The sequence below is a fragment of the Chamaea fasciata genome, unplaced genomic scaffold, assembly GCF_029207755.1.
Source record: "Chamaea fasciata isolate MVZ Bird 193981 ecotype frontalis unplaced genomic scaffold, bChaFas1.0.hap1 SCAF_2, whole genome shotgun sequence".
NCBI classification, from domain to species: Eukaryota; Metazoa; Chordata; class Aves; order Passeriformes; family Sylviidae; genus Chamaea; species Chamaea fasciata.
This window is the reverse complement of record NW_027094087.1, coordinates 43,697,453-43,723,554: the sequence shown is the minus strand read 5'-3', so window position 1 is coordinate 43,723,554 and position 26,102 is coordinate 43,697,453. Positions and strand designations below refer to the sequence as shown.

Here is a 26,102-nt window from a genome sequence, read left to right as displayed (position 1 = left end):
CCTCATCTCAAGCATCATCTGCCAGCTATGTTTCTTAAACCAACCTTTTTCTAAATTTACAGTTTAAGTTCAAACCTGACTTTCAGCACTGTGATCGTACAGTAAGAGAGAATGTGAATCTATTCAATCCCTGCTGTGAATAAAGTAGTAACAGTATTGTTTGAGATCTCCTGCTCTGTCACATCACACTTCCAGAAGGCTTTACAGAGGGGAAAAATATGCCGTGTTTGGTAAGAAACAGACATACGTAACTGCAATTGAGTAATCAAACAGTAGAATTAAGAAGTATATCTGGAATAGAATATTAAGGAAATAAATAATTCAAGTAAATTGAGCAATTGAGGAAAAAAAATCTTAGCAGCTACATTTCCTTCTTTTTTATCACATCAACCTCCTTGCTGCCTGTAGCAGAATACACTACGCTAAAACGAAAATATAAAAGGAAAACTACAGGACAAAATCAGGCCTACAATGCAATATAAACCTTACACTGCTAATACTTTTCCACTTGTATATATGCACTGCAGTGATACTTAGCACAGATTCAGGCATCCAGAGCCTGTATTAACACGTGTGATCCCTCACAAGAGACTGAAAATGTTTAAAGTTCAAGTATCTGTTTATTCTTCAGGTTTTATAACAGCCATTAGGTTTTCCAGACTTGGCAGCATTTTTAAGAGAGATCATCAACTCGTGTAGTTATCTACGGTTTGAGGACAGCCCTTAAAATCCCCAGACAGTAAAGACGCCCTGAGAAATAAAGCTTAAATATTCTTCTACGCATTTATACTATTCAAGCCTGCTGTCCATTAACTGAGCAGGAGCAGGGAGGGCAGGACAAGGACCAAACAGTAAACTGTGAACCACATTAATCCTAGAAGAGAAGCAACCACCTTTTAATTCCTTTTTCCTATGTTAGCCTTAGAGTCAAATGCCATTATGTAATAGCATTAGAACCACAATAAAAGTAACATTGAATTGGAATGAAAGAAGGTTTCTTAACAAAAAAAAATTGTATTATCAATGTAGTTGGCTTGTACCTCCCTGGAAATCAGTCAGTTACACTGAAGATTAATTTAATCCAATATTCTCTTTTACTTTTTCCTCTAGGGCTGAAAAAGTTAGATTTTTCTGCATCTCAGATTTTGCTGAAAAGAATTAATTCAATTTTTAAAGTTTCATAGGTTTATTCTATGTATTTTCTTTCTCTACAAGAACGAAAGCATCACAAGCACATAAAGCTTTTAATGAAGTTTTAAATATACTTGAACAGATGCGAGCAGAGAAAAAATGAGACTAAGCTAAGACTACACCCCAGGCCTGACTCAAAAACTTTGATTCCCCTTTTCACAAATCCTCAGTAGAAAGACAGACTTGGGCTGTATTACAGTACATGCACATAACATGTAGCAAAGTTAAGACTCAAAATACTTATCTTTTTGCCTCAATCTATTTACTTTTTCCACAAAGCACTTAGGTTTTAATGAGCTGTACCATTAAGTATTAAAAAAAAAACAAGAAAAACTTGTGTTTAACTACTAGTGCAAAGTAATAAGCATAACCTGCATGTATTTCCCTGTAAATAGCTCCTACCTCTCGACAACAAAATTACCCATAAAATGCGCAAAATGAGGTAGCTTGTTTTCTAGAAGTAGGAGCAGCTAGGATAAATAAAAGCCATGTAGGCAATGTCACAGTCAGTATTTCTACATGAAAAGTGACCAAAAAAAAGTGCCTTAGCAAAAAAAATAGGTTTAGAATGGAAAAGTAGGAAAAAACTCACACCTCAAAACTGTGAAGCAAAAGATGCTTTACAATAGAAATACAATTGGTAGAAACCCATGAGATTGATTAGACTGATCACTGAATGAACTGCTGAGATTTGGGGTGAGAAAACCAAACTGAAACAGAAAAAAACCCAACCAACTAACAACAAACCCCAACTCAACAACAACACCACCTAATAATAATAATAATAATAATACAACTCACCTCAAACAAAAAATTTCAACCAACAACAACAACAACAACAAAAAAAAAAACCCACAAACTGTGAGACCTAGTTTGCAGAAAATGCAATGTTCAATACTGCTGAAGAACAAGCTCAAGGCTTTATGGTGGTACACAGACACCAAAAATCCCAGCTGGATGGAAACAGAAGTACTACCAATACTGAACAGCCCTTCCTGAATCAGGCCCTGTGTGTCCCACTTAACTTATGCTACTCACTCACCTATTAAGTCTTCACGCTGAAATAAATTACGATCCCATTGCTTTGTTCAAGGCTTAATTCCTGGAAGAAGTAAGAGACAAAATGTAGACACTTCTTTAGAAGGATGACTACTACATCTCTTAAGATAGCTAAGTAATACTTGCAGCGTCAACTCCACTGATAAATGATAAGAGTTAAATTTATCACAAAATAAATCTGGTTTTGTAGAAACCCAGGTGAGGTGTAGGACTACCTCAAAAACTAAAAAATCAATTCCGCTTTAACAAAAGCAGAAACTGGAATTTAAATGCCTTTACCAAGTGCCATTAATAACATGTGGAATGAATGTGACAAAAGATCAAAGTACAGTTATGCACACTAGGAGCAAGAACATAAAAATCAAAAAGAGTCACAGAAATCTGGCTAAAACTATAGTTCCACCAAAACGGGGCGTTGGAAACAGACATCCAAAGTAGGACCAGCATGGACAGATGCTTCCATACAAAGGCTGTAAGCCCAACAACAACAAAAAAGAAAAAACTTGAAATACTACTTTGGAGATAATGCATAACTGAGACATCCTCAAATGTGAACAGATAAACAAAATTTAGGAGACAGTAACCTAAGACACAAATATAGGAACAAAACGAAAGGGGCTTATTTGCCTCAGCAGAAGAATACTACTTTCTGCTAGAAAAGCACAGTAGCATAACTGAATTATTTACCTCAAGAGGTACTGGGCTACATTTAAATTCCACATCCCAAGCAGAAGAAACACCCCATTAATGGCATACTATCAATCACATCCACTCAACAGTGACAACACAGGTGAGATAATGGGAATGAGACTACAGGGTAATAACTGAAGATTTTAACTACTGTTGTGCAAACTAGGAGGAGAAAGCAAAACCAGACCACCACCAAATGATGGGAAAAAATTTTACAACACAACAAACTTCAACCACCTAGAGAACTCCATGAAGAAAAAGCAAACCCTAGTCTAACTCCAAGCCACACAACACAGTTCAAGATGTAATTAGCCAGATAGCACTCCAGAAAAGCATATTTAAATTCCCAGGGGAATAAAAAAATAAAAATACAAAAAACCTCATTACTTCAACATCTGGCTTCAGAAAGAACAACCTCGGTAGGAGGAAAAGAAATGGAGCAGCTAGAACAAAAAGCTTGAAAGCATGAAGGCCATTTAAAAACTCACTGTATATACATACAACCAGCCGAAAACGACTCCAAAGACTCATAAAGACTACTATCAGGAAGTCTCTTATCTACAAAGGTGCTGGAATTGTACTGGGGGGGACGTTTTATATACATTTCATATACCTTTTGGTTAGAAACAGGCTACTGACCTATGTCACAGCAACAGTTTGTCTAAAATCCCAACTCCTGTCAATTTTACAATCAGTAAAATTTTCCTGAAGTAAAAAACTATCTAGGAAGCCTGAACCAGAAAACACAGAATAAATTCTTTGCACTGACGTTCAGTAAGGAAAACATCAGGGAAGATCACATCTAAGCTCTCTTTCTACGGGTCAGGTCAGAGGAAAAATGTTCCATCAAAGTGCTAACACAAGAGGATTTGAGAACAAATCACTAGGGCCATGTGGCAGTCACTTAAGATTTCTAAAGGCAGTCAGCAATTTTTTATTTCAGTATCTGCAACCAATTACTTCAGCAGAAGGCAAGAATAATTACTCAGACTACAGTCTTATCTCTATCACTAAATAAAATGATGGAAACTACAGCTGAATAAATACACAAAAAAGTGGGGGAGGGGAGAACAAATTTCACATTGAAAAGGTGATATCTCACAGGACTACTGCCGAGATCTTTTGAAGGGTTCACATACTTCAAACATTTGACCAACCCTGATTAAACTGGTATATCCCACCAAAGTCTTCCAAAAGGCATTCAAACACTGCACTCAGTGAAGACTGCTGTGGAAATTATCTATAACAAAGATTTTGAGAAGAGGTTCTGTGGGGGATTTGTAATTATTTGAAGAGAAAAATATCATGTGTCAATTGCTGTTATCACAATAAAGACAAGTTACCACAGGGGTTCCAAAATAAAATAACACAGATCAACATATATAAGTCAGCCAAAGAGATAGTGACTCCCAAAGTGAGTGCTTCCTAATCATACAAAAACTTATTCACAGCAGCTGAAAACACAAACTGATTGTAAAGCAGTGTGGCAGGCAAAATCACTAGTGATAAATGCAAGATAATGGAAGGGAGAAAGAATACACATCATTTAAGATCCAAGTTGCAACTCTCTCACTCTTCCAAATCAAAGCTACTCAATCATCAACAACCAAAGAGGAAAAAAAAAAATCAAATAAAACAGTGCATTTGTTACTACAAAAAAACTCCATACTTCACCACAACCTTGCTTATCATGAGATGTTCAGACCACTCACCCTTCAGAGAAAGGGAAAAAACACATGAGTTACATGAACAATTTATACTCATGGAAAACACTTCTCATTGAAAGGAAAACAACTCAAGGAAGATCCTAAATCTGAAAGAATTAAAAAAAAAAAAAAAGCGCATAGATAATAAGAGTTGCCCAGTGTCTTACAAGAACAAAAAGGTGAAAAATTAAATAATTAAGAAGCTTTAATAATCTATCGTGCATGAAAACATGATTCTCTTAATTGAGAGAGCCACTGCTGTAGAAGGCTACAGAGGTTAGAAACGTAGTCAGTTCAAACAGGGATTGGGCAAACATGAAATAAATGCATTGATGACTTAAACACAGTGGTTCAAAGGGAAATCTACAAAATTCTTTGCCAGCCACCTGAAAATTAGAATACACCTGCAGAAAAACCAGGCTATAACTGAAAAGCTTCTATTCCTAGACACCCTTGCTGCAAACAAGTTACCCAATTATCTATTTGCCTAGTACAGCAATTACCCTGTCTTCGTTTAGGGCAAATTTGGGAGAAAATCCCCAAACAGGGTCCCTCCAGGAAGCAGACCCAAACAGCCCCTCCCCACAGCCAGTCTGGGAAAAGAACTTCTTCAGAGAAAAGTGGAAAAAAACATTTATTTAACAAAGTGCCCACAATCTCAAAGATATGAATAATATGAAACAATAAAACCTCTCGTTCTGAAGTGAGATGGCAAATTGACAAAGTCCTTGCTGTGGGAGTAGTTCGACTTGGCCAGTCTCTTATCTGCCCTCCAGAGGTCCAGGCCCCAGTGGGCTGCAGGTTCCAGCTCCCCAGTGCTCCTCTGGGTTTTTCAGTCCAGAGCAGGTTTAAACAGTTTCATGAAAAAGGAAAAAAGACAGTCTAAGAAGCTTCTTTGCCTCAGCTAGCTAAACTAACTAAAAGCAAAAAAGATTTCTGTCCTGCAGCTGTCTGTGCTTTAGTCAAGCAACACGAGTCCTGAGCAAAAAATGCAGAGGAGTGAAGGCTGTTTTCTCAAACTGCACACTTTTTTCCCCGCTTCACACTCAGAACCAATCTTCAAGGCACAGAACTCAATATACAGCACACACAGAACACATGACTGGGGGTACAAGCATCAGAAAGTCACCCTAGGACACTAACCTAGGAGTAATAATAATCTCCTTACGTACAAAAGAAATATCACTAGCCTCATGGAAGCTCTACCCATTCACCCAAAGAATCTAAATTTCAGCCTATGGCTCTCAAGCTGACTTCAGCTGAGGGACGGGTGCCAACATTTTGGCTGGAGACCATCCGAACAGTCCCGATGTTCTGTGAGGCTATTCAGTACTAACGATCACTTCCTGACCCTGACATTCATTAATTTGACCATAACATCACTTAATTCCTTAATTCAGCTACTTTCTAAAGTTCCTACTCTTTTTACAGAAAATCACTTGTTATCACTTGACTTTCCTTTTAGTCTGATGATCACAAGCTCAGTAAAGACTATCTGCAGAGCAGCTATCAAGAAGCTCTTTAGCTTAATGTCTTGCTACAGCTCAGGAACACTCATTCCCTACACAACCAGATGCAACCCACATACCACGGCTTTCTTGGGGTATGAACCATCAACCCAGTGGCTGGCTGAATGTATGCCACAGTTCACCCCAAAAACAAAGAAAACCACTCCAGTTAAAATCACCTAAAAGTAGCACTTTTTTACTGCAAGTGAAGCAAACTAGTAACCCAACTATACCCACATACAAGTGAAAAGTGCTAGCAAAACACAAGTAGCCCAACATTTTTAAAGAGTTGTAATTTAAACCAGCTTTAAGCGAAATCTGCATGTCTGCCTGACTACTGCAGTCTCAATTTGGGCATAGTGAACGATATATAGTGTGTATAGAGAGACTACTACCTATGTGAACAGAACTCCAAGTTAGAGACAAAGCAGTTGCAGGGCCCTTCTGAGTCACCACACATAAAACTCTAACCACCAGCAACCACATAAGCTCTTTTGGTCTGTGGTTTTTTTCCTCCTTATATCCTTCCTGAGGGGTATTCAGTCAGCAGCCTCAGCTTTTTTTATGTTCAGATATGCCTTGGATACATTATAGCTCTGATCTACTGTTAACTTTTCATCTCTAACAAAAGTTTTAACACTTCTGAAGGTCTGCCTAGTCACCAGGTCCACAGTCTCATTGTTATGCTATCATGTGGCACAGCTGTTTCTGCAACCACACACATAAACCAGACAAAAGACACTTTCCTGCTGGAATCCTTTCCAGCCACATCAGCTCCCCAAATGAAAAAATTTCTGTGCAAGAACACTACAGCTGTGCCTGAACTTACCAAGATTGGTGCCACAGCTCTGGACTTCAGCACAGAGATCATTTCAGCAGACCGGACAGCCATGACAAGCTGATGGCCAGAGACAGAAATGCTCTACCCTGAAAGCAATCACCACATAAAACACCCCAACATGCACAGGCCCATTGACCCCACAGCAAGCAGTGACAGACTTATATTAAAATGGGTCAGACTGAATTTTACAACATGTATATCCACTGGCCACACTGGGGAGTGCATCTGAAGCAAGCAAGGCTTTAAGCAAGCCTCAGATATTACATTAATGCCACAGTGACTCAACTATTCATCTGCCAGTTTCACACACAAATCACGTTAATGAGTTCAACAGGAATACTTGCATATTTTGGGCTAACCTCAAGTATTCACAACATGAAAGTAAAACAAGGGTCTTAAATTACTATATACACTAATTTAATAGTCTGAATAATATTTAACACAAACCCATCAATGTATTTATATCGCTGGTGTTTCAGAACATGGATAAAAGCTTTCAGGAACAGGATACTAAGTTTAGGTTCACAAATCTAATTTATCTGTTTATCTGCATACCATCATTACAAAAGCCTGGTATATCTCATTATTTCAGTTTTGAGACACTACTTAAGAATTTATTTTCCAGTAGGTTTGGGCTGCTTCAAATATAATTATTTTCTCTGATTTGGGAAGAAGTTGTATGGATTGAAGAAATTAACTTACTAAAAGTCATTATGTAAGACTCAAAATGTGTTTGTCACACAGATTTCAGAGAGTTTAAAAAAAAAAGCATATGAAAAGACCTGTAATCCAGCAGAGACAGCAACTAAGAACAGTAGAAGAGCAAGATCTACTTAGTGAAATATTTTGAACCAAGTCAGGAAATTTTGGTTTTATTCACAAGAGTAACTATTTACACACAGCTAAAGCTTACCAAAAACATGCAGACTTTGGTATCTTCTGAGCATCTTAACTGAACTGTAGCCACCATTGTTACATGTGAATACTGACATCTGTTTTCCAACTGATGCTTCCAAGAAGATCTGAATAATTTTATTTAACACTGTCTGTTCCTTGAATCTTCCAATTCAATGAATGCAAAGAAATGCTTCCTTGCATGCACAAACAGAATCAAAACACAGAGCCAACCTCAAACTTAATTATATGAAGGGGTATCCAAAACAAGCACCAGTAATTCTCAAGACTACTCATCAAAGAATGAGCAGCACTTGGCATAGGAATTCATGACAAATCAAAATCATAATGTTGACCAAGACTGTTTCAGGGCAGCCATACTGACATGTCTCTCCTCCTTATCCACACACTTTTTCTATGTATTTCATAGCAGTTTAATCTTGGAAAGGCGCTGAGCAGCAAGAACACAGCACCATTTCTAGCCTTAAAAGCCATTATGTGTAATGCAGTAGACAGTAAATTTTATCTACTACTCAAACAGCAAGATGATGCTTAAGGATGTCCTTTATTATAAATGGAATAGAAAGGTGAGACAAGACAAAGAAACAAAGGGCCTTCAATAAATGCTTATCTATTACTTACATCCAAATGTGTATCTATTTCCAGAAAATAGGCAACACTAGACCACGGCAATAGACTTGAAAGATGGTTAAGTGGAAAGGGAATATAGAAACAGTAGAGAAACACTATGCTAAAGATATGAAAACAGGAAAAGGATTTGCAAAATCCTGAAAATAAACAGGAAGTGGGATTAATACAACATGAAAAGAGGCCAAGTTGTCATTTGATGGATCTTAACTTTTAAAAATGCAACACTTAATAGGAAAAGCAAATACTGAATGGCTAGATCAGAAAAAGACCTGGGAACAGTAAATTTATTTAATGTCAGGCCTGGGCAATAGAACACAGGGCATTGATGTCAGTGGGTCACAGTACACACTTCAAAAACATGCCTTACTCTTGCTCCACAGGGAGCAATGAAGATTAACAGAGAATTCAAATCTATCAAGTCCTTAGCTTTTGCTGGCATTAAAAAAAAATAGTATACACAAATAGCACACAATCTTTCAAAATCATCAAGTTATAAGAAATTGTCAAGTTAGAAGCCAATCATATGTAAACCAAGCAAACATGAACAAGCAACCAGAGACAGGAAAGAAATCTCAAGAGCAAGAACTTTCCAGTTTTTGATTATCTGAGCTCTTCACAATTGTTTCCCCTGTTGCTACTTATGCCTATCACCTGCCATTCTACCAATAGGTATCTTGGAGAAGAGATTGGCTTTGTCTTCTCTGTATTCTCCCATTAAGTAGTTGAAGACGGCAGTAACCGGTTCCTTCAGCCTTCTCTTTAGACTGAATACACCCCTCTTTTTCAGCTTTTCCTTCTTTGTTGTGTTCAAACGCTCCAGACTTACAACGGGGCTCCAGTCTTACAACGGGTGTACTCCAGAATATCATTAGGATGGAGTCTAACCAAAACCAGACTAAACACTGCAGATGTGTTCTCCCATATCAGACAGTGTGGAACAATCACTTTTCCTCGCACTGCTGGCTACCACCTTGCTTATTTCAATCCAGTATTGCTGTTTACATTCACCCTGCTAGGGTGCACTATTCACGTTCTACCTGCTGTTCACCAGGACTAGCCAAAGCTGTCTTCTATCCTTTCAGTGCCCAGATTGTACTATTACCAAACATTCTGGAAATGAAAACATTTTCAAACTAACAATACGGACTTTTAACATTATCCTTCATTAGTGCTTCTTCTTAACTGGTTGAGATTTTTAAATTTTTATAATTAAAAATGTTCATATATGTACAACCTATGAACAAGTAGCTCTGCATGGGTAACTGGTAACCACCATGTCAAATGGCACACCACTTCTCAGTGCCTGACTGCACATATATTTTTGACTAATGCATCTAAAATATTTTATTTTTGCATATGCTTAGAAAGAGGAAAACTGTCATGCCAAAGTCTATAAATGACCAAGTTTACAGACAGACCATTTTCTCTGCCTTTAGCATAACTAACCACAGCTACCAGCCTCAACCAGATTTTTCATCCCTGAGAAATAATCAAATATTGGCTAACAACCTAGTATTCTGGACCTGGCATGGACAAGCTTCTTAAAATTTTCTTGCAGTGATTAGTATTCAATGCACCAAGTAACTCAGAACAAAGGAAAATGAATTTAAAAGAGTAAGTTAATATCATGCTATTTGTTGGAGGGAAACCCATGTAGACTTAGACCAAGTACACAGACAGTGAAGCTACAGTATAACAAAGGAAAGAAAAACTTATCACCACAAACAAAATGAGATAGAAAAGGAAGTGGGAGAAAACAAATAGAAAAAAACAGCCACAAAATAGTTCAAGTTCTATATGAGGTAAGGTTGACAGGAAATGGGATCCAAGGCAAGAATAGATCTGGTCAGCAAGGTAAGTATGATAGGTTTTCACAGCTGCACTGGCTGGCTGGCTGCAAGTTACAATTATGCAATCAAGACTCCAGGTTATCCAACTGTGTTCAAAATGTATAAGGTAGTCTTATTTTTAAATAAGATCCATACTGTATTCGTTAAGGCCACAGTTCCACAACTACAAACCACATCCAGTCCCAGACAGGACTACTGTGATTTTGAATTCCTACTCCTTTCCCCCTTCTCTCTAGCTGTTTAAGGATTCTAACAGCCAGTCCATCATGGGGGCTAAGATGGTAGAAAGCTGAAACACAAAAAAACAAGAACAAATACACCTATATAGGTCCTCATCCCCAATTTTGAATTGAGACGATTCATGGACCTAAACTGACTCCCAAAATTAAAAACATAAAACAGTCAAAAAAGCCAGAAAAGGCTAATGTTGGTACAAACAGGAAAGAACAATGACAAACCTAAGTTAGTCTGGTTTAAATGGTAATACAGCCACTATATACATTAATATACACATTAAATAAATATACATTAAATTTAAACCCATGAAAAATATACAAGGTAGTATTTTTTTAAGCCAGTATTTTGTCTTTTGAACACATGTATGCAACTGGAAGTATATTCTGAGCCTTAAACAAACAAAAAAATCTATTAACTTTCCTAGCAGGGGAGTTTTTCAAACCCTCCATAAACTTTTGCCTAAAAAGAAAAAAGTGATGCCTCAATAAGCTACTCCAACTCCTAGTTACTGTACCTGCTGAAAGGCTACACACTGTTCCCTGTTTGATTTTGTACTGCTTAGGCAATAACTGACACTCAGAAATTCAGCCTTTAACACTGGGGATGGAAAGGGAGATGGAGGGAGCACATCCTATTACCTAATATGTTATTGAGTGCACAGTCTCTCCTAGATCAGGATTAAGTCCCACCCTAATCTATTCTCTTTTAATTGAGGAATACACAGAGTTTCTGAAGTCTGTTAATAGAAAGTATGTTTTCTACTCCTTCTTAAATAAATCTAGTGTATCTTCTCCAAACTTCAAAGTTCTTTTAAATTACTAAAAAAAGCTGAATTTAGTTCAGGTCATTACTGCACTATACACAGTATTAGTCAGACCATTTCAGTATTTCTGTTTGTTAATTGTTCGGATAGAAGCACACATAACAATGGTCAAACACAGTGATGATGGCAAATATCCAACGTTTGCTTCCGGTAAAAAACAAATCATATTTGTTGTGCTCTCCATTTTCCTTCATTTCTAAATTGTGATTTTTTTTTTATTATTACCTGGATTACAAAGGACTTCTTACCTGGCCTCTCTAGATACTACTTGGCTTCCTTAACAGGGCATCACCTACCAGAACAAAACATCATTTCCTGGATGAATTTTTTTCAAAAAACATAACCACCCTTACAAGCAAAACTACTAATTACTATTATGATAAACAAAATCCCAAACACGCACACATGCAAACAGTAGTTATAAATTCAAAAGATGTCTGGTAAATTCTGCCAGTGTATTAATAATTCTTTAACATTTATAGATTGGTATATTAACAATCAATTGTTGCTCAAAGTGACATTATTCTAGGTTATAACAGAACCCTAAGTCTTCTTCCCCATTCCACACACACACACATTAAAAAAGAAAAAAGACACCAATACCACACCCATAGGTCACAACTGTTATCACAGACTCACAGGAGCCAAAGCTGTAGCCCACACCATGCTAGCCACCGTGCAAACACAGAGTACAACTGTTCAAAGAGCAAACAATCTAAACATAAGGGGCAGCAGATGGAGAGAGACAAAAATGAGAATACAAGGAAACAGCACCACCATAAACAATGGTTACAATTAGTTCTTGTTCTAAGGATGGTGTGTCTGAGTCCCAGGGTGACAGGAAAGGTAGTGGTTTGGGTTTGTTTTCAGTAGGCTTTATTTCCTAAAGCCAGCTTCTTTTGTATTAACAAGATGAACTGGCTTTCCTTGCACGGGTGCACATGCAGAACTTCTCCAAGCATGAGGAGCACATCAGAGTAGAATGAAGGAAATTGTTCAACTGCCCATGATGTCACTTTCTAAATAGTACTTACAATCTCATTAACAACAAAAAACAGATAGTACCCTTCACAGTTAAATGCCAGCATAAGATTAAAGGTAAGTAAAACCTCTTGGTTTTGCCACTATAAAATGCAAGACCACCAGACAATCAAAAGAGACATGCAGGAAAGCACTCTGGTATAGGATTCTGAACCCCGATCAACAGGATCATTCTTACCACAGCTGTTAAGAAAAACTGTTACCACACGATACCGAGATCAAAGGCACACTATGAGATGTACTCATGTGATTTATTAACACAACTAAATAACAAATACTTAATTGCTGATTAACAGTTAAGACACCACTTACTACGCAGGAGAAATCTAGAGTCTTTGTTAGAGGAGTGTGTGCCATGCCTAAAACCAGAGCTAGATTATGGGCTTGAACCAAAGATCTCATGACACTGCTGTCTACTAGCAACAGCACAGAGTTTTCCTTTGCAATAGTAGCCTCAGCTAAAGGTCAGACATCCATAAAGGCAAGTCAAAAGCACACACAGACTTAGCTAGTTTAGAGGGCATCAAGTCTGGAAGAGAGAGACTTGAAGGTCATCCACATAGGCATGGCAGCTGAGTTTATGAATGAGATGAACAAAATGACTTCTGGAGAAATTTGATGTATGACTAGGAGTAAATACCAAGCTGGAAAGATCTTACACAGATCTAAGGAAAAGGAACTCCAAAAAGAAGTTTTTTCTTTTCTTGAAAAAACTTTCACCAAGGTTATTTTCAAGGAGAGGGGAAAACAAAAACCAAAAGCAAAAAAGAGCACAGTTGCACTATGAGTTAACTGAAATGAAATAACTTCTTTTAATGTTCAGTATGGTTGCATTGCACAGGTATAGTTGCGTTACACAGAAGAGCCTAAAGATAAGTTGCCAATACACTTCCAACAAAAACCTGCAGGAGGAAAATAAAGACATCCATGTTTCTTGGACCGACTGTGAGCTGTAAGCAGCCTTCAATTAGTAAAATTTGGCATAACCCATCTAATTCGTATATGATTCTCTGTCTTCTACAATGGCATCTTTCACAGCAAAATATTAGAGGAAACTAAATGTAGAAACCAACACAAACACAACCTCTTCCATAATGCCACTGATTTCTCCTAATGATCTGGCCCAGCAAAAGTCACATCAGTACTCTGGTTCCAATATCTAAGCCACAAGTATCTAAGTTGGCCACCAGTGCCCAACCGGCAGCTTGTGCCCAAGCATACATGGCTGCTTCGTACCAACTATTCCATGGGGGAAAGGTGGAATTGAGATGACCTCCTGCTCAGCATGTGTCGGGGTAAAACTGATGTGCAGGGACTATGCCTCAACAGATTTCTGTACAGCACTAGGTACACAAATTGCATTACAGCCTTTGGAAGCTGCAGTGATGCTAACTGAAGGATTCTGATTGTCTTGTAAGGGTTAAAGAAGCTGTACAATAAAGTTCACAAACCTTTTAGAGACCCAAACACATAGTTTTGCACAACACAAACACCATTAAGCAGCCCCATCTCGAACAAACTTAAAAAAGCAAACAAACCCATCAAAATCCTCCTGTGCTAGTGACACTCAGTACAGCTGGCTAGAGCACTGACAAGCCTGAGCCTTTCAAAATGGTATTGCAGCTACTCTGTTCAGATCACTGAACACTGGCTTCTGCACCCCACCTCTGTGGTGAGCCCTTGCTAGCCCTGTAAAATTATTCTCTAACAGCTGATGGTGAGAAAGGGGCAGAGAAAGAAGTCACAGTAAAGCTAATCTCAAAAAATTTAGGAAACCTGGACAAAAATTAAGCATTTAAGCACGAGGACAAATGTCCTCTAAATCAAGAGCAATATGAAAAATACGTTGGTGGCAATCTTATCACTGCAAACTGCCACTTGAACACAAAAATTAACCATCTCTGTAGATTTTACTTACGTTGGACTAAGAAAATCCACATTATAACAACTGATTGAAAAAATGTTCTTCTGACAGCAAACTGGAATAAGAAAACAACTTTCATCATTGACATATCCAGTCCATGAGATACTTCAGGTGAAGGCACAAGAAACCCTCTGTGGACGCTGTCCATGAAGGACTGTCCCTGATCTCATCTATTGCAACTGCTGATGTTCTCATAATAACACACATACATGTAATCAAACTCTTCGTCTGTGTGTGTCCTATTGAACTCCAGTGGCACTGAGTTTCACAGAATACATACAGATTTGACAATTTCTGGAAGTGCATGGAAAAGAAAAGATGTAAATTGTCAAAATCTTTTAAGTATAAGTAACTGGCATTGAAATAATAGAATCATTTAGGTTTGAAAACACACTTAAGTCCAACCATTAACCATGTCCATCACCAGTCCACCACCATACTCACCACTAAATGATGTCCCTAAGTTTCACACCTACACATCTTTCAATTACTTTCAAGCATGGCAACTCCACCACTTTCCTGGGCAGTATGCTTCTATTCTTGACAACCTTTCCAGTGAACAAATTTCCCCAAATATCCAATCTAAACTTCCCCTGGTGCAACTTAAGTCCCTTTTGTTCTGTCACTTGTTACCTGGGAGAAGAGGCTAACTCCCACCCATCTGGCTACAGCCTCCTTTCAGGCAATTACAGAGAGTGATGAGGTCCCTCTGAGCCTTCTTTTCTCCTGGACAAACACCCCCAGCTCCCTCAGCTGCTCCTCACTGCACTTGTGCTCCAGACCCTTCCCCAGCTCCGCTGCCCTTCTCTGGACACGCTCCAGCCCCTCAATGTCTTTCTTGCAGTGAGGGACCCAGAACTGACCACAGGATTTGAGGTGTGGCCTCAGCAGTGCCCAGTACAGGGGGACGGTCACTGCCCTGGTCCTGCTGGCCACACCATGGCTGATCCAGGCCAGGATGCCATCGGCCTTCTTGGCCACCTGGGCACACACCGGATTGTATTCAACCAGGCCATCCACAGCAGCAAAGAACGCTGCTTAACCATCTGAGCTGGGGGTAAGGGATGGAGATTCGCATGACAGCAAAGACACAAAGCTTGTTCGTGCATTAGAAACCACAGAAGCCCCTGAGAACAGTCACACATGAATCAGCACTTCTCTCCCAAAATAGATGGCAGGATGAACAGTCCCAATGAAGTGCATTTACACCAATACACACAGCATGGGCAACAAACAGGAGGAGCTGGAATCCCCTGTGCAGCTGGAAAACCATGATATAAAAATCAATATAGTGAAAGTCCTAACTGAAGAGGCCATAACATCCAACTGCATTCCAGAAGTCTCACACTTCTTCCTTCTACCAAAATTTCTCTTAGAAGTACAAAATGCTATCAGACAAACGTGCAAATCTTGGTCCAAAATGAAGAATGTAAATAGTAGCATCTAAATTGATTAAATCGTTCATACATCAAGTGGGCATCTACTGCCAGCCATATCTGCCAGCAGTACATAGGGCAAGACGCAACCTGTAAATATGGAATACAAGCTAAGCTTCCTCTGAACTCTAATGAGTAAGCAACCTAGTTAGCCGCACAAGAACACTCAAGTACTAAGATTAAATCACTGAAACAAAGTTAAGAAGTTGAAAAGAGCTGTGGAGATAAACACAGTTTCAGTGGACACAAAACCACTGCAACACAGGGGGCTTTTAAGGCCCTCAAAAGGCAAATATAACCTCAGACTTCTCAGATAGGACACATGAGTAGTCTTTTGAGCTCCTGTGAACCCAAATTTCAATCCCTTTCCACACATCAGTTGATTTAACTGTTAACTGTGATGGAAAAAATAAATACTTCTCCATGAACAGTGAATTTTCCATTAGTAACAATTCTTGCTACACGTTCTTAACAGAACTCCCCATACTGCTTTCGTTGCAGGGCGTTATCAGTTGAGTGCAAAGTCAAACAATCTGACAGAACTTCAGCCATTCTGTCCTTAGTCCTCAAAACCAAAATGAAAATTTCTCAAACAACACAAGTCGATTCATGATACTGCAGGACCAAAAAAACCAAAACCCAAAGAACCCCAGCAAAAATCTGAAAGACATTGTACCAGCTTTGTACCAAATCCCTCTGTATACTTGAACAAGTTCTACAAAAGACAAAGGAACTTGCTTTCACTTTTTCACTGCCACTTTGACATTCTTGCTGATGCAAATCCCTCTTAGCATGTTATTACAGGGTAAGCAACAGTAGAATGCCATCATATATTTGAGGTCTAAGAGGATTAATAACAATAATATAAAGTAAATTTAGTAGAAAATACCCTGAATTTATTGCTCTAATTAAGACAGTCTTCTATTAAAACAAGTTACTTAGTTTAACCACCTAATAACACGGCAGATGAGTTTGGTTCCTAAGATGACCTTGCAGCACTAAGCACCAAATACATTCCCTCCCAGAACAGCATGGTCCTATCACATGCCACAAGAAGGCTGCACCACCATCATCACAGCTGGAGGAGGACAATGTGCCACCTACCAGGATGTTTTTTGTGCAAGACCTTTACTGAGTCTTAGTAAGGTTTACTGAATCTTAGCTCTACGGCTGTTCTTGGCAGTATTCTCATCATATGCAACCACACAAAGCTGCAATAATTTTTGTCAAACCAGCTCCAGTACACAACAGTCCCCTCCTTCCAAAGCATTATTTGCCTTGACGGCTTCTAGAATTAACTTTTTTTGACATTAAGGATCCTCAGAAAAAACAGAACAGCTGTTAGACAGGAATGCATAATGAATGAGAAGTAAAATTAGATGGCAGCCTTGCATCCAAGATACGTTAAGAGTTAAAAAATTACTATTAAAAATTTTAAACCGCTGAAGCAAGTCAAGGGTTGGAACAGACCACTTTATTAATGATAACATGCCATCCAAACTCTTACAAGTCTTTGATGTGGTTCATAATTTTAGATGCTCAGAATAAATCCAGATCTGATGTCCTCATCCTAAGCAGTGAGGTTCTGCAGCGAAGCACTCATTCTTTGTATATATAAGCCACCAAAAAGTGACAAAGAAAGTTGCAAGCTTTGCGAATCTGGAAAATCTACCACGTAAAGCGGCAAGGGACGAAAATAAAAGGGGGGGGGGGGGGGATTTCAAGATACGAGTGGTGGAGAAGACCGCAACACCTGAATTCGCGCTGTACCCAAGCGAGGCACCCAGAAGGCAAGACAGGCGCTGCCTTTTTGTTTTGTTCTCGGGCTGCACGCTCCCAGCGGAGCGGCCGCGCCGCCCGCCGGCGCCTCTGGCGGCACAGCCCGCGCACCGCGCCCGGCCCGCCGCGGCGGCTCCCCGGCCTCTGCCGTGCCCCGCAGCCTCACCGGCTCCCCCGCTGCGCTGCCTGGCCATTTCGGGATCCATCCATCCCAGCTAAAAAACAGCCCCAATATTAACGAGGGCAGAATCTAATCAAGTTACATCCCAGCTCTACCCACAGGGATTGGCAACAAGCCTCACCTTAGCCAACCTAGCACCCAACAGAGATCAAAATCTGCTCTCAAAATCCCACACACCAAAAATGCTCGCTTTCGAGAACGTGTGGGTTTCCCCTGTGTCCTCCAGCTTTTTGGGGAAGGGGCAAAGCGGATGGCTCAGAGCCCAGCCAAGGAACCCAACAAAACCACCCAAACAAATCTATAGGTGTAGAGAATAAGTCTGAATGCACAAAGAGACGATGGAGTGCACTTCTCCATCGCAAATTGCCGGGTGATTTTAAACCTCCCATGCCTCTTCGTAGCCTCGAGATAACCCGCGGGACACACCATTCGAGCAATGGGGGGAGAAAAAAAAATTCAAGATGGCTGAAGGTGTCTTGTCACGGATTTTCATGCACGCTCCAGAACTCTAGAGGGCACCCGAAATATGCCCTCCTCCTCCTCCCTCCCGAGCCGGGTAACGTGAGCAGCAGCAGCAGCAGCCCGTCGTCTGCCTGCCGGAGTTGGTATTGCAGGAGCGATGTCTGCAGCAGCAGCGCCCACCCTGAGGAGGAGCCGCCTCACAGCCATTACTGGGGCTTCGCCCCAGGGCAGCAGCTGCTGGACCCAGGAATTTCCCCACCCGGCCCTGGAGGGACCTCATTCCACCCCTGCCCCCGGAGAATACGGGGCGGGGAGAACGGTTCAGGGCCGCTGTAAGCAGGTCTAGCGAAGGCAGAAACAGATACACAAATAGCACTCACAATGGAGCTCCCTCTCCTTGTTGGTCGCTGCCAAGGCTGCACCAAACTGGGCTGGAGCCTAAGGAAAAGGCACGGGGTTAACGGGGGCAGCGAGGATCGGGCAGCGCCCCCAAGGAGCGTTTCCATCGCCTGGCCAGGGCAGGTACTGCCTGCATCACTCACCACTTCCCTTTAATCCCAATCTTTCAAATAAATAAATAAATAAACCAACAATTAAATTCACTGCCCTCCCCGGGGGCGGTGGGGGTAATCCCCCACGGCACACCCACGCCGCTTGTGCCCGCTGGAGGAAGGAGAGACAAGTAGCCCTCCCCGGGCGCCGCCGCACCCGGGGCTTCTACCGCCGAGTGTGGGGGACAGAGGCGGCGGTGGCACCCACGGCGGGGAGCAGCGAGTGTTACCTGCGAACTTGCCCTATCAGCCCTGAAAAGGCGCCCGGGGGGCCGCGGGGCCCTCAGCGGCAGCGCCCCGGCGCCGGGAGAGCGCCCGCGCCACCCGCCCAGCAGTTGCCCCAGGTCTCGGGTTTGCCCCCCTGCAGTCGGCCAGCAGCACTACCGCCTCCTGTCCGCCATTAGAGGGACCCAGTCGAACAATACGGGAGGGGAGCAGCGGCGGCGGCGGCAGAAGCCGCGGACCGCCGGGCAGGGAAGGGGAGAGAAGGGGAGGGAGGCACCCGAGGGGGGGCGGCGAGGGCGGTGGGTGGGGGAGGCACCGGGGCAGAACAACAGCCGAGGGCCCGGCGGGGAAGGGAGGGAGAGAGTTAAAATAGGAGGCGCTAGAGCAGACCCGGCCCTTCCCCCAAATGCCCCTGCCCCCCCCCCCCCCTTCGGGGTTGCCTCCGGGCGGCCCCCATTTACCCCCACCGCCCCCCTCCGCGGCGCGATGGGTATGCGCGGGACTGCCCCCGGTGCCGCTCGCAGCCCCGCAGCCAGAGGTGGCGGCGCGGCAGCGGCACCGCGGGGTACTTCGCCCGGGTAGCTGGGAGGCACGGCGGCTGCTCTCCCATCCCCGCCCTGGGGGCAGCTGAGCGCCGCCAGCCCCCCGCCAGCCCGCCCCGGTGAGGCGCAGCGCCCCGCGCCCCCGCCTTACCCGGCTCCCCACGGCCTGCGGGCACGGACCCCCCCGCGGGGGACGCACGCACTCTGCGCTACTCCTCCGGCGCCTCAACTCTAACTCGGTCCAGTCCCGGGCGAAGCGCAGCTGCTGGCGAAGGGGAGGAGGAACCGGGCCAAGGGAGCTCAGGGAGATCCGCCTCCCTGTCCCGGCATTGGCTTTCCCAGAGGGCGGGCTCTGGCGCTGGGCTAGCCGAGTGGGTGCGCCGCCCATCCATCAGAGCCGCCCGCAGCCGGTTGACCCTATAAACTGCCAATCTTCCTCCTGGCCATGCTTGGGGTTCTTCCCACTTTGATCCATCAGGTTTGATAGAACCCGGATAGCTGCCCACCGACCGGCTCGTTACCCGTGCCCGAGGGTTGCGCTGGCGCTCCCCGTGCCGCTCTTTGACAGCGGCAAGTTGCAGAAGTTCTCGGTGCCGCCGAGTCGGCTGCGCCCCGCCGGCCGCGGGCAGGGTGCGCTGGCCGTCCCGGCCGTGCGCTCGGTCCCTGCGGGCGCCGCCGCTCCGGCCGTGGGGCGCGGGCTCGCCTCTCCCGCTCCGTCGCCCGCCGCCGAGCCATAGGGGCTGGCAGTGCTTCTCCGAGAGGTCCCACTCCGCTCCTTCCCTCCCCTCACCCGGGCTTTGAACCTGGGGCCATTCCCATGATGGACAGAGCATGGGCAATGGGAGCGTTCCCAGAGGGAAAAGAGAGTTCACGTCTCCTAGGGAGGGCGCCTGGCCCGCGTCCCCGCAGCCTGCCCCGCCGAGCAGCGCCTCCTCAGCCGAGGACGCCTTGCTGCCCCCGCTCGCCGCGGGGGAGGGCGCCATATCAGCCGCCGACATGGCTCCTGGAGGAGGTGGTGGTGGTGCTGGTGGTGGTGGCAGTGGTGGTGGCGTCCTCCATTTTGTCGGAAGCCGCTGCGGGGAGCTTGGTACCAATTGGAACCAACATGAGGCGCAGCGGGGCGTCCATTTGAAGAGCCCCCGTCCGGCTTCCCCGCGGGAAAAGGAGCCGGGTGCCCCGCGGGGTGGGGACGAGTGCTCCGGCCAGGCGCCGGGAGCCAACTCTCCGCCCGCCCTTCGCCAAAATGGAGGATGCGCGCTTCCCTTGCGCGGCTCCTTCCCCCGCGCTGGCCATGGCACCAGCGCCCGCTCCTTCGAGGACCAGGGGAGCGCAGCCGCCCTTGTGGCGCACTGATCCCGCTTTGCCCCATCCACCCATCCTTCTCTGCCCAGAAGAGGGAGAGAGAGAGCGCACGCAATACCCGCCCTGCGTCCTCTGGCGGGGATCAATCCGTGTCAACCACGCGGAGCAGCGTCCCCCGGGCAGAGAGAGCCTCTTGTGTGCGCAAGGAGCTGTTTTCAGCGGCTGGCGCCATTTCCAGTCGGGAGCTGGAGCCTCCCGCAGGATTAGCCTGAGGGAGAGCCTTCCTCACGGCGGCGCAGGGGTCATTGGAGGGATGTCTGCTCTCTCCACTACTTTTGATGTGTTTGCTTAATAATTTTCACGTGTGGAAGAGACGCGAAATTTTCTATCGTCCTTTGTCACAACAATGCATCTGATTTCTTCCTAATGATAATACCCAGGGACTCAGGCTCCAGCCAACAACTCAAGCCAAAAGCTTATCTGGCACTGTTAGTGTATGTTGTTGAGTGGAATTAATGTGGGGTTGGTTTCTAAGGGTTTTTTTCAAGACATACAACTCATCAGATGAAGCTTGGAAAGGCTGCTTGGTGTGGAGGGACAGAATTCCCTCAGGGCTGGTAGCAGCTTGCTCATGCCTGCAAAAAAGTATGCGAGCTGATGGCAAAACAGCTCTAATACAATCACTGCCAAGAAGGAAAGTGCCATGAAGATACTTCATCACCCATTTTGAAGGTCTCAAAGTTGCCCTATAAATTGAATGATATTTGATCTGCAGTGTCACACTAATTACATAATCAGAAAGCTCCTGAAATTTCAACATTGAATCCCATTCACTCCATCAAGTTAGTTGGCTCCTGTCTTCATCGTTAGCCTGGAATATCTTCTAGGTTGATAAAACTCAAAGCCATTTTAAGTTGTCCTCCATATTACATATTTGCCAACGTTCCTAGTCGTATGTCTCAGGAAGATGTCTTTTGTTTTACAACAGTGCTTATCCATAAGCATTTAAGTTGTCATGGAGTTCAGAAAGAAATTCAAGAGGACTTAAGCACTAGCAATGGATGGTAGAAAAGTAGTGTTTTTCTAACCAAGAACACAGTAAGAGAAACCTATCACTCTGAGTAGTCATTTAAAAAGTAACTTTTTAATACTTTTAAAAGTATTCTTTGAAAAGAATACTTTTCATCTTACCACTGCCCTAGCAAGAGACATTACCTAACAGTGTTACTAGGACTATTATGTAGCAATAGAACATTTTCATTAATTTTTTAGATTATACAGCTCAAACAAAATTCAATGGTTTTGCTTGCACTTTTGGAACAGTATGAAATGTGTTTATAACTCCATAAATTAAAGTTTATAACTCCAGAGAACTGTTGTCCCCCTATAGACATGTGACCTTAGTTTTAAATTCGTATGTTGAAATATAGCCAAAAATAATTAAATGCATCATGATTTTTCCTGATTTTTTTTTTTCAGCTGATGTCAGAAAAATGGACAAAAAGTTCAGGCACCCATGTAAATTCCTCTTCCTCTGGAAACACGTATAATTCAGATTACTTTTAAGAATAATTCATATAGAGTAATTCTTTTTATGGTTTGAAAGAGTTAGCATTAGCTCAAATGCTAAGCTGCAAAATCTCTTCATGAACACCAGAGAACTAAAACATACGTATTTTATAGGCTGCACACCACTGCTTTCATGGACAGGCCTGATGTCAGTAACCTTACTAGAAAATGTCAGATATCTTCTGGGAGTAGATAAATTCAACAAAGCTGAGCCAACAGTTTGTTCATCAACTTAACAAAAAGTGTGACATCCTTCTCTCTGTCACGGAGGAATATTTTCTCAAAAAGCAGTCAACTGTATTTGAACTGAGAAGGAGTAATCTGATATATTTTGTAAAGTTTATGTTTGAGCAGAAATCTTAAGAGCACTTACCAAGCCAACCTTCAAGTGATGCATATTGTATTGTATGAACAGGATAGACACAGTTTAAAGCTACCTCCTGCTGCCAGCATTGTTTATCTGTAATAAAGAATAGTAGCATTTGTTCCAGACTTGGAACAACTTTTCTTTATTCCCCTACCATTTTTTCCCCAGTATTTCTCTTTCTTTTCTGTCCTTAATTTCACTCCTTTATCTACTTATCCTCAGTCCCTCTTGGCCATCACAAAGGAGAAAGATGTGAACAAACTGTCTAGGTTGATGGAACATGTGTTCTCATAGTCACGGCATAACGGAATCCTGGTCTACTAGTGTTTGCTCAATACAACTTCGGGAAATGCTAGTGGATGGAAAAGAAATTAAAAACACAAAAACAAACAAAACAAAGCAGAATCTTAAAACACCTATGATCAGTAACAACTACATCATTTTGGTTTTATTATCTAAGACTTCTGTCGGTGTTCTGATTTTTGAGTTTCATCAGGCATAGCAGCTTTTCTTTGTAGACTAAGCTCTTAATGAAAAGATACTTAGGAAAAAACTCTTCAGTAGGAGGGTGGTGAGCCTCTGGAACATGTTGTCCAGGGAATCTGTGGATGCCCCACCTCTGGCCATGTTCAAGGCCAGGTTCAATGGGACTTTGAGCAGCCTGGTCCACTGGAAAGTGTCCCTGTCCATGGCAGGGAGGTTGGGACCAGATGGCCTTCAAGGTCTCCTTCCAACCCAAATCAATCTATGATTCCATGATACCATATCTGTGTGTTTGTACTCTACAAAACAGAACCCACTGATTTTTTAAAAAATAAAAAAAAATAATTAAAAAAAAAAGCTTTGTACAAGATGTTACCTGTGGTTTTCATTATGGTTGTTGAACTATAGATACATTTTGTAAGGTTTATAAATAAATCAGTATGTATCTATAAGCAGATTGCATTCAGCTGTTCAAGTTGCAGTTTATTTCACCAAAAGTGATCTATTAAAGGCTAAATAAGGAGACAATATAGCCTATCCTGTAAGATTATCATTCATTGCGTAATATAATATGCCTTCAAATGATCTTTATGTCACCTCCCGTATTTAAGTTTTTGAACAGTAAATAACAACTTGTGTTTTGATCTGGGCAACTTCCCCACAGAAGACATTCCCATACTGAAAGAATAATAATGTAATACCTCCCAATTGTTCTTCTGAAATAATTTTAATAGGGTTTACAATGATCAACATAATCTTTACTTGCAAAGTAATTTTTATTAATTTTTAAACATTTGAGGATTTTAGTTGGATTAATCTTTTGTCTTAATGGAGAAATGGTATTAAAAAACAGAAGATAGGATCTTTAAACTGAAAGAGATTTCCTAGGTCACTGAGTCCACTATCTTGCTATTAGAGGAAACTGTGTCATATAATCCCTTGCAGAAACTTTTCAAGCCCCATCTTAATGGTAGCCTGATATGTTTACCCCCTACTTCTGTTGCAAATCTGTTCCAGAACTTCATTGTGTTGGTGGTTAGAAACCTCCTTCTAATTTTCAGACTAAATTTATTCAAGAATCCATTTGTTTTTGTGCCAATATTCATTCTTTGGCTTAAAAAGCTCTTCTCCGTCTCTGGTGTTTAGCCCTGATATATTTATAGCCATCATATTCCCTCTCAGCCTTCCTTTTGCTAGACTAAATACAGATTTTTTAGTCTCTTCTTGCTCAACCCATCTCTAGTCCACTGGTCATTCTACTAGGCTTAATTGCTACACATCCCAGTCTGAACTCCTCTGTCTGAAAGGGAGTTCAAATTCCCATAATAATCCATTTTAGGCTAAATTACTAGGTTGTATAGTATATCAATATTTCCATGAAATATTACAGTCTTGGGTGTGTAGTTGCCTTTTTGCATAAGTACATTAGATAACCACCGTTTATTCTACTGGTACCTATGTTCTTTTCTGCCACTCAGTTACTGGGAAAGTTCTCCATTAACCGCAATTTTTTTTTTGTTAGCTTCCCAGTGCATGACTTTGCATTTTGTATTATAGCAGTTTGTTTTGTTTCCATTAGTTCAATCATCAAGGTCATTCATTGTTTTTCCATATGACATCCCACTGCAGCTCTGTTGATGATGCTGCCTAGTTATAACCAGCCACTGTTATAAATCTATTTTCTCTTCTTTGCCAAACAATAAGATCAATCTCAAGAATAACTCCCAAAGAAATCTACTAGAAGACACCATTCATTTTGATACTCTCCAGTTTGATACTACCTGCTGCCATTTCCTTCATTCTGCTCTGGAAAATATCACCTTATCTGTGTGATTCTCAATGTGTAGCAAAACTCTTCTGCTACTCAGTCCCTCTTTCCCCAAAAGCATTCTACTTCATGATCCTTTTTATGAACTGTCTTAGCACCTGCCCCTTTAAGAAAGAGCAAATAATTTTCATTTCAAACTTCTGCGCTCCTCCATTCAGTTGACTTGATTAACTAAATCATAATTTACCAAAATTTGCCTTATGAAATCAAGGGATTTAGATACAGACCTGCTTTTGTTTTCTTTCCATACAATTTACACAACATCAGCTTTTAAGATCATTTTCTACAACCAGTTTTTCTATACTGTCCTGTCCTCAAACTGTAAGTCCAAGTCTAAAATAGCATGATTTCATGTTGGTTTAGTGACATTTTGCTGAGGAAAGCTGTCAGCTATGACATTCAGCTATTTTTGGGGCCCTGCCACCATTAATAACATTTGTTCTCCAACCTACTAAATCAATTAAGTAAAAAAAAAAAAAAAAGGCGAATAGCTTTTTGCCACCTTAGTGAGTTGAAGTGTCTTATATGTCAGCCAGGTACCAAAGCCCCCACAAAGATAGCACAGAAGAGTATGCAGCCTGAAGGAGGAGAGAATGACTCCATTTCAGCAGGAGGGAGTTGTTGCATGAACCTAGCTTCTCATCTTACCATAACCTATCTTTGGAGCAGCATCTGTGTATGTATTCCTATATATAAAGAAAATGCCCTATTCTTTCTAAATCGTATTTCTTTCTAGATTTTCACTTGTGGATCTCAAAAACTATTTGATCACAAGTATTAATCAAGTATGAATTTGGTAAGTTAAATCTTTTCTAGTTTCCTAAACAAGATCTTTCTACTTAAGAGGTTGAAAATCTCCGGTGGGGTGTATAACAACAGTGCTGAATGAAAGAAATTCTGTGTACCTTCACCTTTGTTTCTTTCCATTAAATCTGGCTTATGATATTCCTTTTTTTATCCTG

The 26,102-nt window shown here is 42.0% G+C and overlaps 1 protein-coding gene across 3 annotated transcripts in view; it reads right to left on the bottom strand.

Annotated features, from left to right (window-relative positions):
* Window positions 1-19,833, bottom strand: part of ZMYM2 (zinc finger MYM-type containing 2) — a 92,870-nt gene extending 73,037 nt beyond the window's left edge. For all 3 annotated transcript variants that reach the window (XM_066175833.1, XM_066175835.1, XM_066175834.1), the window contains exons 1-2: window positions 19,743-19,833; window positions 2,234-2,293 (exon numbers count right to left, since the gene is read on the bottom strand). The gene's annotated coding sequence lies outside the window, so the exon portion shown is untranslated. The remainder of the gene's footprint in view (window positions 1-2,233; window positions 2,294-19,742) is intronic.
* Window positions 19,834-26,102: the final 6,269 nt, after the last annotated feature.